We start from the raw sequence: 16254 nt of genomic DNA, 5'->3' as shown, positions 1-16254 counted from the left end.
ACAATCCTTTAGATAACCTTTGGGATAATCCTTCCTCCAGTCTTTCTTGTAGTGAGAGATAGCCTTCAGAGTTAGCTTTCGGAAGTGTTAAGAAGTTTCTTCAGAATCCTTGTGACCCCTAGATTCTTAGATCCCAAAATGGCTTCCTTTAGGTTCATAAGCCTTTAAACTCCCACACGAACGTCCTTAGGTTCATAAACCCATAAATCCTTTTGGAGTTCTCATACCTCAGAAAGCTTAAGTGCGCGCATTTAAAACAAGAATTAGTAACCCAGTAAGTTCCTAAACTTAACCCTAGGATCCCGAATCCTCTTAGGTTCATAAGCCTTTAGGTTCCCATACCAGCCGTGCTTTTAGGTTCATATACCCAGGTTCACACACCTAGCTTCTTTTAAGTTCCCAAACTCCTTAGAGTTCACATACTTATACCCTTTAGGATCATATTCCTTTAGGATCACCTTTTCCTTTTAGGATCATATTCCTTAGGATCACCTTATGTAACGCCCCGTAAACAACAGGTGTACAAAATGGTATATTTTATTAATAGCAGCGGAAATTACAGAGCGTTACCGCCGTATTTCCCCATACAGAGAAATACAAGGCTTACATTACTCTTTAGTATAACCGAATAACTAGTAACCAGTCTTATTGATAAGATAATATTATTATGATACATTATTCTCATTCTATTTCTTGCGTCAACCTCACTCGTGCCCTTCCCTGTTTCCTGTACCTGAAAAAAATTAATAAAATAAAGGGTCAACCAACCACAGGTTGAGTATATTTCCCATAACCTCCAACTCAAATTAATATAATTCGGGTCATTATTATTGAACAGGGCCACATTACGGAGCCGAGACTCCCTTAGGCTATGCCCTCCTCCGTGTACACAGGATAACCATTTTTTTTCTCTTTTTTCTCTTTTTTCTCTTTTTCTCTTTTTTTTTTCTTTTTCTTTCTTTTTATCCGGATATAACGGGGCGGAGCCAATTGCCGAGCCCCCTGCCGAGCCCACTTCAGAGCTCACATCCATGTACACGGGATAAAATAATAATGTGGTCCGGTCCCTTCCAATAATAATGTCCCAGACGATACATTGGCCAAATGTACCTCTTAGCAATGATATTTTATCATTACCATTATCACGTGAGCATTATAACGTCAATTATTAACACAAACAGTACCACAGTCATATCTCACGTAAACCGCCTTACGTAAAATATACAGGTATAACATAACTTTATCACATAAACAATAATTCACGTACATTATAATATCAGTTGAGTAATTATAACGATAATATACTTACTCATTATATTAACTTAAGACGAAGGGGTAGGAAATATACCTGACGGAGCACCTCACCAAATGTTTGCTACTCCACTAAATAATTAGTAGTAATGATCTACATTTTATTTGTGTGTCAAAAGTGCATGGAACATTGCCTATTTATAGATTTGCAAAGTCGGTTTGATACACTAGCCTACATTCTCTATGTTTGTACGTGGCATTCTTACCACCAAAAATGTCAACCCCTCCCCCCTAGGTTTACACGTGGTTAGCTCATCACCATAACACTTTTATTATTATTTTTTTTATTTTTTTTTGTTTATTTACATATTGTCACATGTTGAAATTCATTAGAATATATTAAATTCGTAAAATATCTAGATATTTTACTTTACGGGTTATTTTCTTTGAGATAGGTCTAGCAAAAATTCTACGGGTCAAGTTATTATTGAGTCGGATTCCAACCGAACTATTTTATTTTTATTTTAGGGTCTTACCTATACTAGGTTACTACGCCTTTCGAATTTTATTGAGTCAATATCTCCCTCTAGGACAGATTCATTTCATTTGTGTACCTTCTCGTCCCTAATAAATAAAAATTCTTTCCCCTTTCAAACAAAGAATTTTCTTAACTCGACTAAATAATAAAAATTTACTCGGGGTATCACATTCTACCCCCCTTAAAATAAGTTTCGTCCTCGAAACTTGGAGTATTAACTTATTGGAACAAATAAGGATATCGACTTTTTCTATTCTGTTTCCCAAGTCGCCTCTGTGTCATCGTTATATGATCACAAAACTTTTAGCAATTCTTAAACCAGGTTGAAATCAAACAAGACTAACAAAATACAGAAGTGCGCATATTTTGTGATGTTGGAAGAATTCTTCGACTCCTTTTAGTTGCTGAAAATTTAAGGAAGTTTAAGTTATTGAGAGGGGATGAATTTTTTTTTTTTCAAACCCTTCGGGGCAAAGGAATACTTGAATTAATTGGTGTTGAGGAAGAAGAGGACTGTCACACTGCATGGGAGATTAAGTATACCTTTATGGGTGATAAAGGAAAAGGCCTTGAGAAGTACACTCACTGTGAGCTTGACATGTCATTTTTATTAAGGGTAAGCTGCAGAACCATTCCATTTGCTAACCACGATCATGCTCGAAGGGTTATTTACCAACCTTTACTAGTGGAATTACCTTGTTTCGAAGAGCCTTTTCTTTGTGATCTAAAATTTGAATCGATTTCTCTTCGTAGGTTAGGTCCTCTCTAACTTGCACTGGAGGTAAGTTAATGACATGGCTAGGGTCGGAGATATACTTTCTTAAGAGTGACACATGAAAAACCTCATGGATTCTAGAAAGTTCTATTGGAAGGGGTAGTCTATATGCAACATTTCCAACTCGCTCCACTATCTCAAATGGTCATATGTATCTTGGGTTCAATTTTCTCTGTTTCCCGAATCTAATAAACCCTTTTTCGTTGGTGATACTTTAGGAAATTTGAATCACCTACTTAAAATTCAACTTGTCGTCTTTAAGGTTAGGTCAACTCTTTTGACAACTTTGAACAGTTCTCATTTTCCCTTATATGATTTTCACTTTGTCTGAGGTTTCCTGGTTTGATCAAATGACCCTCAATTCATCAATATCATCTCAATATATTAGGGGATCTACATTTTCTCTCATATAAAGCCTTAAAAGCATCCACTCCAATGCTAGAACGATAATCATTATTGTATGAAAATTCTATCAAGGGCAAATATTGTTCCCAAGACCCCTGAATTTCTAGAACACATGCTCTCAACAATTCCTCTAAAGTTTGAATTGCTCTCTGTGTTTGTATAGTGGTTTGTGGGTGAAAAGTATTGCTATAGTTCAAATGAGTACCAATGGCATTTTGGAAACTTTACCAAAATTTCGCTAAGAAGTTTGTGTCACGATCCGACACAATGGTTTTGGGAACTTCGTGTAATCCAACAATTTCTTTTATATATTTCTTTGTCAACTGTTCCGAGTTCCACGTGGTTTTGATTGCTAAACAAAAGCCTGCCTTTTTAGTTAGTCGGTCTAAATCACCCATATCTCATTCATTCCTTTTGGTGTCAAAGACAATATTGTCACAAAGTTCATTCTTATCGACTCCCATTTCTATGATGGAATGTCTAAAGGCTGTAAAAGTCGTCCTCTCCTTTGTCGTTCAATTTTCGCTTGCTGACTAGTTAGACATTTTGTGACAAATTCTAACATCTCGTACCTTCCTATGATGTCATCACATATGTCAAATGTTTTTATACAACTAATTCCCTTAAAAGGTGTACTAACATAAGGTACATGAGTATTATTTTCTCCTTCATTCAAAATTTCCACTATTAGGTACACTCACTGCTTTCACAATCATAAAACCCGTCATCATACATAATAAGTCAAACTATTTTTTTTCTAATCCCGTATCTTTTTAAATCTTCTAAACATACAATACTAGTTAACTAAATCTAATTTCCTCTATCATCATATTGAATCCCGAATTTTCTAACTAGGGGTAGGTAAACTACAAAACAGTTACCACTATGTGCCTTTACTACCACATATGTCCTACAAAGGGGGTATTGAATTTCTATATTACAATCCATGAGAAACTTCGACTATTTTACCCCATCTCATGCAAACCTACCTTAAAATCCAATAGCATTTTCTAATTTGTCCAAGACACAACGTACTTCTGTGTAGAAGCGCCACTGTACAACTTAGCTTATATGTCAAGGAATAAGAGCGTTGAATATTAAGTTCAAACCAATTTCCTCTGCCTTTTCCTAATTTATACATTATCACTTTATATAACTTAATTTATTGACTGTATAAATAGACTGTCTACTTATTTACGGTTCCACCGACACTTACTGTTCACTGACGCTACAGTGCCCACTGACGCTACAGTAATACAGTACCCACCGACACTTTTTTTTTCTTTTTCTTTTTTTAAAAAAAAAAAATTTTTTTCTATAAAAACCACAAAAAATAACCATTTTATCCACCCGCTTCATTTACTTCTTATCCATAATCTCATAAAAATCTTCTCTCTAAATTATGGATAAATCATCCGGTAATTCATCAAATATATCACCCGATATCTCTTCCGACGAGCTTTATAATTCTGTTACAAAGTCCCTTAATGAAGTGAAGACACTCATTAGCTTTATAATGATACTAATATGTGTATTAGTAGCGGTATTTGCAATAATTATAGTTTATATTACGAAATGAATAATTATTGCTTGTCCTCTCTTTGATCTTATCAATCATGTTATTCATCTACGTGTTTTGTTTATTTTTAGAAGTTTGATTATCGCCTTAACAACTTGTCAAATAAACTACACATATTAATCATGTTTAAAAAGTTAAAAATAGGGTAACCTTTTTTTTTTTTTTTTTTTTTTTTTTTTTTGGCTTTTATTAGAAATCGAACCTCGGACGTCTTAAACGATCAGAGATTCTCGGACCACTTAGGCTCCATTCCCAAGTTGACATCTCAACTACAAAATATAACGATATTGTCTTATGCTAATACTGTTTCAACATCGATCCTTCAAAACAGTAAATGACCCTCTCATCTTAACTGGATCTTTCAATTTGGGCTTCATGAAAATATCCAAATGTTCCCCAACTAAAACTTCATAACTCTAATCCTTAATATTCCATCAATCCACAATTCCTTAGTAACCCACATTAATACTCCCTAATAAACCACTAATTCCACAAGATACCTTCACTCATGTCTACTATGCGATCTATAGATCCATGAAATAATTAATGTAATCACATGGTATCACGATCTTATCATCTTAATCACAAGTAACTTACAAAAAGTGCATTCACTAATCTAGTACTTTCTTTGAAGCAAAACTCTATAATCCAAATTTCACCATCATCAGCATATTACCTAATTACTGTCAACAACCAACAACTTCCAAATTTCAATCCCCAAAATCACAGTCATTCTCAAAATACAAATTAAAACAGAAAATATTTTTATCCTTTCATTTTACCTCTAAGTATCCCAATTCATGTCAATCTCATTAGCATAATCCAAACGACTTAAGTACAACTCTATTAGCCATAAATCCCTTAATAATATCATCCAAGTCCTCAACCCACAAAATCTTCAAAACTCTAATAAGACTTTAATTTGTGATGCTCTCTAATGAACTCCAAAAGAATTAATCCAACATTCTCCATAATTAAGTGAAATAATTATCTGATTTAACGTTTACAAGTCCCTAAAACTTTATACCTTCAAACCTCCAAATATTTTTTTCTAACATCCTCAATATATTGGCTTGAAGCCAAAATATTTCTGACCCAAACTTTAAAACTCTTCCGCCTTGTGTCTACCATACAAATGCCTCTAAAATTCGAACTCCATAAATGTACTTACATTGACTCCATCGTACTCGATTCCTTTTCTTGTTCTCTCTCTTTTCCTATTATATAAAAATCGCCTTATTCAATTCATTGCTATACTCCTAACTCCCGCCTCCATTCCTCCACAAAGTTAGGCATAACCTTATTCTTCCATAACAAATATGACAAACTTTTTTCTTTTCCTTTACAAGTCAGGATTTCAAAAATCGTGACAGTCACTTAACTCAGTTTATCTATATCCTACATATATCACACCTTCTTAGTTAATATAAATTACCAAAAACCATCATCTTCTCGAACTCGTTCGGACATAATATTTCATCATTCCGTTATTGAAAAACATCGACATTTGCTACGTCGTTGTCGTTAAGTGAATCTAGTGCAATCTACTTTGGACTATATCCTTAAATATTGGGCATTAAAAAAAATTTATTATACCTCGATAATATTGTATTTTTCATGGTTCGAGAGTCTAAATGACTAAAGTATAGTACTTCCATTTCATTCTGCATTCATGGAATTAGACTCTATTTCTCACCCATCCTCTAATGTCTCTAACCTTGTGACATGACAGTAAAATTGAACCTAGTAGTTCTTTATACTTTTTTTTTTCTTATTTAACCTATGATCTTAAAAGTGTGCACATATATAGAAAGATATGTCCCCAAGGACCGTATCAAATAGTGCACTAACGATAAATACAAAAAGGACACAAAAACAATATCATAAAGTCAAATAAGGTAATAACATAAGTTAACAAGCAAATAAACAAGATAAAATCCTATAAGCTACCCATGATTCCTAGGACGTCTACCCATCTCTCGGTCAATTTTTTTTTTTTTATCCAAATAATTTATTAAATAATTTTTTTTTTCATTCTTTAGCCTAAGCTCTGATACCACTTTTGTAACGCCCCGTAAACAACAGGTGTACAAAATGGTATATTTTATTAATAGCAGCGGAAATTACAGAGCGTTACCGCCGTATTTCCCCATACAGAGAAATACAAGGCTTACATTACTCTTTAGTATAACCGAATAACTAGTAACCAGTCTTATTGATAAGATAATATTATTATGATACATTATTCTCATTCTATTTCTTGCGTCAACCTCACTCGTGCCCTTCCCTGTTTCCTGTACCTGAAAAAAATTAATAAAATAAAGGGTCAACCAACCACAGGTTGAGTATATTTCCCATAACCTCCAACTCAAATTAATATAATTCGGGTCATTATTATTGAACAGGGCCACATTACGGAGCCGAGACTCCCTTAGGCTATGCCCTCCTCCGTGTACACAGGATAACCATTTTTTTTCTCTTTTTTCTCTTTTTTCTCTTTTTCTCTTTTTTTTTTCTTTTTCTTTCTTTTTATCCGGATATAACGGGGCGGAGCCAATTGCCGAGCCCCCTGCCGAGCCCACTTCAGAGCTCACATCCATGTACACGGGATAAAATAATAATGTGGTCCGGTCCCTTCCAATAATAATGTCCCAGACGATACATTGGCCAAATGTACCTCTTAGCAATGATATTTTATCATTACCATTATCACGTGAGCATTATAACGTCAATTATTAACACAAACAGTACCACAGTCATATCTCACGTAAACCGCCTTACGTAAAATATACAGGTATAACATAACTTTATCACATAAACAATAATTCACGTACATTATAATATCAGTTGAGTAATTATAACGATAATATACTTACTCATTATATTAACTTAAGACGAAGGGGTAGGAAATATACCCGACGAGCACCTCACCAAATGTTTGCTACTCCACTAAATAATTAGTAGTAATGATCTACATTTTATTTGTGTGTCAAAAGTGCATGGAACATTGCCTATTTATAGATTTGCAAAGTCGGTTTGATACACTAGCCTACATTCTCTATGTTTGTACGTGGCATTCTTACCACCAAAAATGTCAACCCCTCCCCCCTAGGTTTACACGTGGTTAGCTCATCACCATAACACTTTTATTATTATTTTTTTTATTTTTTTTGTTTATTTACATATTGTCACATGTTGAAATTCATTAGAATATATTAAATTCGTAAAATATCTAGATATTTTACTTTACGGGTTATTTTCTTTGAGATAGGTCTAGCAAAAATTCTACGGGTCAAGTTATTATTGAGTCGGATTCCAACCGAACTATTTTATTTTTATTTTAGGGTCTTACCTATACTAGGTTACTACGCCTTTCGAATTTTATTGAGTCAATATCTCCCTCTAGGACAGATTCATTTCATTTGTGTACCTTCTCGTCCCTAATAAATAAAAATTCTTTCCCCTTTCAAACAAAGAATTTTCTTAACTCGACTAAATAATAAAAATTTACTCGGGGTATCACACCTTATACCTTTTAGGATCATATTCCTTTAGGATCACATTTTCCTTTTAGGATCATATTCCTTAGGATCACCTTATACCTTTTAGGATCATATTCCTTTAGGATCACCTTTTCCTTTTAGGATCAAATTTGATGCGTGTCTTAAATATGATGTTTTACACCTCATTTTACACGCATTTCAAAGCTCATTTGTGTAGTTTATGCTACTATTTGCCCCCAATTCGTCTACTTTCGCATTTTTATGTAATATTGCAGATTTATGCGGAAATGAGTAGATTTTGAGCTAAATCCGTCCCCGAGTACCTTGCACTGCATTTGTCGTAAAGTATTTACTCAAGGAACGAGCTTGGTGCGCATTTCGAGGTCCAAAAGACAAATCCACGAGAATTTAGAAGTCAAGTATCAGCTAAAGCAGTCGATCGGCCGCTACCTATGGTCGATCGACCATACCACGACTTCCAGAAGCCACTGTTCAGAGCTTACCAGTCGATCGACCGGACTCAGTCGTCGATCGACCAAGCCGCTAATCTGCGTGAATTAAAAGATCGAGAATAAGCAAGCCCATAGTAGTTAGGTTTTGGAAATAAGAACTACGTTGTATTCTATATAACGTAAGCTAGGTTTTGAGAACAATCATCGAGTTTTTATCAAGCTTTAATTTAGTTTTAGTTCTACTTTCATAATTAGGGTTCGAGATTATTGTTCTTCCAATTTATAAAGTTCCCTTCGCTTTCGGTTTGGATCTGGCTCTGCAATTCCTTTTCGGTATTCTTCTGTTCAGTTTCATTGCTTATTTTATTCATAGTATAGAATTGCTAGTTAGTTTCCCGAAACCGATTATCGTTTATTGTTACTCGTTATTTAACTATTTTAAGCATGAATTCAGTAGTCTATTTCGTTAATCTTGTTGTTGTTTTTACCAATATCATGAGTAACTAAATACCTTGTGCTAGGATGTAGGGGAACTGTAGGTTAGGCGGCATTAGTTTGTAGACCCTGAAATCGCATGCCGGTCGATCGACTGACATACCCATTCGATCGACTGACCACGTGGGGTTTTGTTTCGTTTTAATTGATTTAAATTCTATATTTGATGAATCGAGTGCACGCGACTAATTGATTGCTTAGTATTTGACTGACCCATTAGATCGGAAGATAGGGAAGGTTGTCAGACTACCAATTAAAACGCCTAGACTATGCTGAGATCGAAAGATAGGTAAAGTTTAGGTTATTAATCACTTTTCAGGACGAGAGTCAGTACTAGCGATATTAGGGACCCGTAGCGAGATCGAAAGACGCTACTTGTTAAGAGTGGACCGAGAGGACCTCTTGTTTTCCCGCCTCATGTGTTTATTTCAGACCTACTTAGTATGCTGCTGCCGAAACTACAGTGAACCGACCATCTTAGTACCCCTTTTTATATTTGATTTTATACATTTCTTTAGTTTATAGCTCATTAGTTATAGACCAATTCAATCAAACCCCCACATCATTGTTACCTTGGACTGAATTTTGACAACTAATAATTACATCTGCCTCTCTGTGGTTCGACCCTGCTACCGCTATCTATAGTTGTAGTTAGGAATTATAAATTTATTTTTGGTGCACACAACGACGGGCATCAATATTCCTTTAGGATTATCACTTCCTTAGAGTTCCTAGACTCAAACCTTGGTTACCCCTTAAGTTGAACTTATATTTGACCTCCTTCCCGACGATGTTTTCCTTTAGGGTCTCACACCCTAGCACAATCCTTATATATCTTTTAGGTCTTACCCTTAGCTCCTACGCTTACCCTTAGCTCCTATGCTTACCCTTAGCTCCTACGCAACTCCGGAAACATCTCGAGAAAGAAGTCTCAGGTATGGTCTCTTCTTATGGCTGGCGAGCTTCCTTACGTAGTCTAATGGACTTTAAACGACCCTCCCCGATAGTCGACAGACTCTAAAATGTTCCCGACGACAGGTCCTTGGCTCAGACCCCTTGAGCCGCCTCGCGTCGCCATAGTCGTCAGGTTGTAATCTTCGATTGACCTGATGGCTATACTTTGACTTTCGCCTTGTCCAAGCCTCAGTCAAAGTGGGGGCTTTGTAGACACCTCATTTCTGCACCTCCCGCAAACCACCCGGTGATGATTGGGCCGCATGTTTGGTACGCGGAACGATTTGTGACAGTTCGTAAGTTTATCATCAAGTAAACGCTCAAACACTGGTGTCTACCTCTTAATTGTCATCTACGCGCCGATACGGTCGTTTTGGCAGTAATTAGAGTTCATTTGGAGTCCGGGTCAAAAACCGTCTTCATTTCCTAAAACCGTCAAATCCCGAGTCAAAGCAATGTGCTTGTCTACCTAAGGTTAGGATGTCATAAAATGTCATGATTATTCTCATTTTGAGTCCCATGTCACTTCTTTGGGATAAACTAAATGTTTACATTACAAAATGTGCATTTCATTTAGTTAAAATGACAACCCTACCTTTAGGCCCGTTTTACGAGGTGATAACGACTTTTTTGGGTTAGGCCTATTTCACAGAAAGTTCTAGATCTCTTTCTTAGCTTTCCAACGCCACCGAAATCACCTTTTCCGAGTCTTGTAGAGAAAGTTATGCCTAAAATACGACAGGCTGTCAAACGCGCTTTCTTGCGCAGGAGGAACCCTCTGAGGAAAGGACGCAGCAAGTGTTGCGCCTCTTCCAAGGGACGCAGGACCTGCTGCGCCTTTTCCTCAAGGTTTTCTTTTTGTCCAAGTTTCCGTGTTTAACCTAAGTCGGTTGTTTCCGAATCTTTCTCTCCTTTCCTAAACCCTAATTCCGTGATTAGTATAAATAGGAGCCTTCGCTCCTCATATTTATCACGCGAGTGTCCGCCCTTCTCTTCTCCCTTTGCATTCTAGACCACGTTCTTACTTTTTGGCGTCTACGTGCTTGAACATTCGACCACGTAAGCTCGGATCCTTCTGAGTACCAGCCTCGTTTGCATGACCGACCAATTTGACCAACTCCACATCAATCAACTTAATTAATCTTAATCGTTTTCCTCTTACGAGGGCACTTTTGTTACATTCGAGTCGAGCATCACTAATCATAAACTTAGTTCATCTCGTTTCGTCAAACATGTAAGTCTGAGGGTGTAAATCTCTCTTTTATTTATTGTTCTTTACTTTTTGTATCACTATTGTAAGGTTTATGTCGAAAATACTTATTAAAACCGATTTATAAAACCTCGTTTAAAACTCTTTTTACGGATTACCAGAAGACAAACCGTCGAGAAAGGACGCAGCAACTGCTGCGCCTCTTCGAAGGAGCGCAGTACCTGCTGCGCCTCTTCGTGAGGCTGCCGCAATTCTTGCTTCCTTTCTTCTTCCTTCGTCCTCTGTAATTCGTTCTCTTTATTCGTTTTCGTTTGTTTTCTTTAATTTTTTGGTATATTAACATAATCATCTCACATGTATGTTATTTATCATCATTAACACGTATAATTCATCATTAAATCCGACTTAAATCCCAAGTAACTCATATTTGCGGGTTTTCGTCATTAAAATCAATTCGGGTTTTAGAGATTCAATTCATCAATATTGAGTCTCTGGAATTCATCATTGACATATTTGCATCTGTTATTTATCGTCACCATCATATATTCGTCATTGATCCATCGTATTTAGCCTAATTAGTTTAATTTGTTAATTTGTTAATAATCCTCTTTTAATCTTGTAAATATTAATTCATCCACATTCGTCTCATCCATGTTTTATTACTTTTATGACTCATTCGTGTGTAATTAATGAAATATATCAATTCCATCCGAGTAAATATCGTAATCAATCATTAAATTTCACCCACGAATACTAACGATTTGCAGTTCCGGCTTCACAGCCAGAACTCAGCCTTGGAACAGACGCAGCAACTGCTGCGCCTCTTCCAGAGGGTACAGCTCTGCTGCGCCTGTTCCAGGTTGATTTCTGTCTCTGAACTCCCTTTCTGCCTTGGCCTAGTTTAATTAGTTTACGTATTAATCTACTATTATTCGTATTATCGCCTAATTCCTGGTCGTTTATTTATTTATTCTTTTTTTTCCCCAAATTATCCGTTTTTAAAGGTATTTTCGACATAAATCATTAATCCGTTGTAATTATTGTATTTATTATTGTATTTCTTTTATCGCATTGTTTGTATGCTTCCACATGTAATTAATCTTAAATTCCTACTTCGACCCAATTGTTTGCTAATTAATTGTTAACCGACTTAGTTAAATTTTCACATGCTAGGATTAAAACTTGGATGTTGCATTGCATGCATATAATCAACGATATATCAAGTATAGACGATTTCCCTAATCATTAGTAGAGGCCGCTATCGAGGCGGGCGGGATTAGGTGTTCGATCAAAAGAGCTTCATAATACGTACCTCCCCCCTTACTCCAGATCTCTGTGAACATTCGTGTTCATTGGCATCCACGAGAGTCATTTTAGACATAGAATGCTAACGGTAACGAGTTCTTGGTGTTCATGTCACTACTTTGTGTCTTGACATGGCACGAGGTATTCGAACGGTTTCCAATTTTCCACAATAAATTGGTGGCGACTCCACAAATACAAACACTTATTTCCCAAGCGCCCCCGTGGGCCCATTGCCCACAGAGGTAAGCCCGGGAAATAACCCGGGCGCATCAATATGCGGTTGACTGTGAGGTTCGAGAACGGGTCACAATCAAAGGGCGATGATTCATAGGTTAGGGCATTCACAGCTTGGAATCCTCACATTTCACTGTCGTCCTCTTCAATGACCTGAGAGGCTATTCCCTTCTTCATGGTAGCCTTGATCGGGGATACAGGAATTGTGATTGTTTTCCCGTTAAAAGGGACCCTGATTTTCTGATGAAGGGTTGAGGTGACGGCCTCTGCGGCGTGAATCCAGGGGCGTCCCAGAAGCATCTTGAAAGAGGCGTTGATATCGACCACCTGAAAAATGGCTTATCTTTCCAGGGGTCCAGTTGCGATGCTCAAGGTGATGAGCCCCGCAACCTTACGACGAGTACCGTCATAGGCACGTACCCCTTGATTAGTCGGGACCAGGTCAGCTTCCTTGATACCCAGCTTATGAGCCGTCTAGAGGGAAATGACATTGACCGCCGATCCGTCATCCACCAGGACCATAGGTACATTCTTCTTCAGGCACTGTACAGTGATGTATAGGGCCAGGTTATGGTTGGCTCCGAATGGAGGGATATCTTCGTCGAAATAGATGACCGGGTTGTTCAGGTCAGGGACATCCCTTGTCATGTGTGCTATCAGTTCTTCAGGAGAGTAGGTAGAGGGAAATGTCAACTTTCCCAAGGCTTGCAGCAAAGCCTGTCGATGTTCGAAGGACGTGGCGATCAGTTGCCCAATGGAAATTTCGGTCTAGGCTTTTTGCAGCTGTTTAAGGATCGATTTTTCGGGAACCTTGGGTTGAGCGTCCACGTCCGGGGCGACTCGGTCATTTATTGTTGGATTGGTTGTTGTATTGTTCGGATTCTGGTAGGGGCGCTCGGATCGGGTAAGGTGACCGATCTCTTTTGCCCGTTTGCCTTTTCCCGGAACTATGTAGACATCCTTTGCGTCGTCTCTCCAGATACCGCTGATTTCGGGCTCGCGAGGGTACTTTTGAGGGGTATTCCTCGGGGGATAGTTTTTGTAAGGGACCTTCTTGTGGGGTTAGTTTTTGTGGGGTTGATTATTGTGGGGTGCATGCCAGAATGGTCGTGGGAGCAATCCTTTCTGGAAATGGAAGTTTTGGGTGCTTGGATGTGACACCCTTAAAAAATAGCGATAATTAAACGCGTAAATTCTCTAGAAAAACTGACAGGATATGTTTGTAATTGGTTCAACTAGACAAAACCTGTAATTTTTAAAACTTTCCTAAATCAACCACAAACATTTCCAACAATCCCAAGAGGAGGGTGCCCAAAACCTGCAATGCTAACGAACTAATTTACATGCCATAGCTAAATAAGAAAATAGAATGATACAAACCAAAATCAACAAGGGAGACATATGTCCCTTCAAAATTTATACATAACCTAAAGTTAAAAGGTTTCTACAAAAATAGCCAAACTAGGTCCAAGGTTCTCTTGCTCACTAGCTCGTCCGTGAACCCCAACTAAGCATCAAGTACCTGTCAATCGCATTTTATACAAACACGAAAGCCACAATTCAGTGGGGAGTAACTTCGAGTCCTCCCAGCCACGAAACGTCATATTTAATGTAACATGTAATAAAACATGTAAACAACATGATAAACAATTTAATTATCAAGTATTCTAACCTATGACCCCCCTAACTGACCAAACTAAACTATCATGTGAAACATATAACAAATAGTAATCCAAACTTTATCAATTGTAACCGGCTTACATCTCACCTATTACAATTCATAAAATCACCATACAAGAAAGGGAAATATATCAAAGACAGGCATAAGTTCTTAGTACCGTCAATAGTCACTCTGTAACTCGAGTCTATACCACGAGGTAGGGAAGGTAATCGAACCGGTATCTTGGCTCAGCGGTTAATATTAATAAAACATGGCCAAGACACAACACAACCCTAGCCTAAAATCTGCGCAGACCTAGACATGCGGATACACACCACCGCACCCAAGACCCACAATTTTTCTAAAACAAAGTGAGTACCCTAAGGAGTCCACCAAAGGGTTGGCTAGTACTTAAGCTGACCACTTACTATCAAAATAAGTAACGAGGTCATGCCCCAACTTGGATATAAATCCACTAGTCAGGAACACAAAGGCTATTAAGCGGTGAACATATACTACTCGGAGACTATAAAGACCTATCTATGACAAACACAACAACCTGCAAGAAGTATTAAATCCAAATTTCCATTTCTAGCAAAATTAACAATATTAAAGGCTTCAGGGAATCTAGGGCCGTTTTTACAATATAAGAAACTACTTAAACCAACTAACTGCACATGTGAAATAAAGATATAATAAATGGCCTAAAACAAGAAAAAGGCCGATTATCTAATTCATTCAAAATTTCATCCAACCGAATTTTTACCCGCAACCCCAGTCCTGCGATAGGTACGGGTTAAATTGCGGCTGACCAATCACTCAATTGACTGACATCGAATCAGTCAAAGGGACTAAGGCTCAGTTTTCGGCACAATCATCAAAACATTGCAATTATCGCTATAAAATTCATTTTGAGCCTAATCATTACAATTTCATTTTATAAACTATCCTAACATGTGAAAACTATCAATATAAGCATAATTTTTACCATTTACAAAATTTTTAACTACTAATATGATTCATTTCCTAAGTTTAACCATATGTCACTTATTCTAATTATATCATTAATGAACCTAAAATGACGAACAAAGCATGGAAAACCGCGAAACAAGCAATGGGCTGACCCGGCTAGCTGGGCTCGTGGCTCAGCTCGCCCACCCCTACACCTCTTTTTTTTTCCATTTTTGTTCATTATAACATCGTCTGAACACTAATTAATCGTTCCCAATACAACTATGTTAACTTAAACTAACAAAAGACATAAATTAAGCATGCATGCATCAAATTTTATCATGTGAAAATTACTACTCAAACAAAAATCACAAAACATACAAAAACAACAAAGAATGTGACGATTATTCGTCGAGTAACTCGAAATATGTTACCTTAAGCTAGAAAATGAGCAATTAGCACCTTAAAACCCAAACCCTAACAAGCAACTATCCGCTATCCTCGACAATATACGAGTCCCCAAACTCGTCTTCCAATTCTTCACCTAAATAAACAATAAAAACACAAAAATAAGTATATAAAACCGAAATTACCCTAAACCGTCTTAAAACAACTTAATGAAAACTGAAATTAAAACATACTAGGTTGTAGATCTCGACGAGAGGATTCCGGAAATATAAATTTTATGAAAATCCGTCAAGAAATGAGGAAGTTATGACGATTTTTGCTTGAATTTTATATGAAAATGGTGTTTTGGTTTTGGGATAAGTTAGAATGAAGAAGAACAAAGAAAACCAGAAAAAAAAAAAGAAAGGGGAAGGGGATGCCGCGGGTAGGGAGAAAGGAAAGGAGGGAGACGGGTTTAAGTCGGGATTTTACGAGTCGGTTTCGGCTCGTTTCGTTAATAATTAGAACCGCTTGTCAAACGCAAATTCCGACAAG

At 37.1% G+C, this 16254-nt stretch overlaps 1 long non-coding RNA gene across 1 annotated transcript; it reads right to left on the bottom strand.

The window, feature by feature from the left end:
* Positions 1-519: 519 nt before the first annotated feature.
* On the bottom strand, positions 520-1424 carry LOC141602557 (uncharacterized). Its single transcript, XR_012524523.1, has 2 exons — positions 1349-1424; positions 520-733 (listed from the first exon to the last, which is right to left on the bottom strand). It is a non-coding gene; the product is annotated as an uncharacterized LOC141602557 (long non-coding RNA).
* Between the last annotated feature and the right edge of the window lie 14830 nt (positions 1425-16254).

The sequence above is a fragment of the Silene latifolia genome, chromosome 9 (assembly GCF_048544455.1).
Source record: "Silene latifolia isolate original U9 population chromosome 9, ASM4854445v1, whole genome shotgun sequence".
In the NCBI taxonomy this organism is placed as follows: domain Eukaryota; kingdom Viridiplantae; phylum Streptophyta; class Magnoliopsida; order Caryophyllales; family Caryophyllaceae; genus Silene; species Silene latifolia.
This window is presented reverse-complemented; position numbering and strand designations above follow the sequence as displayed.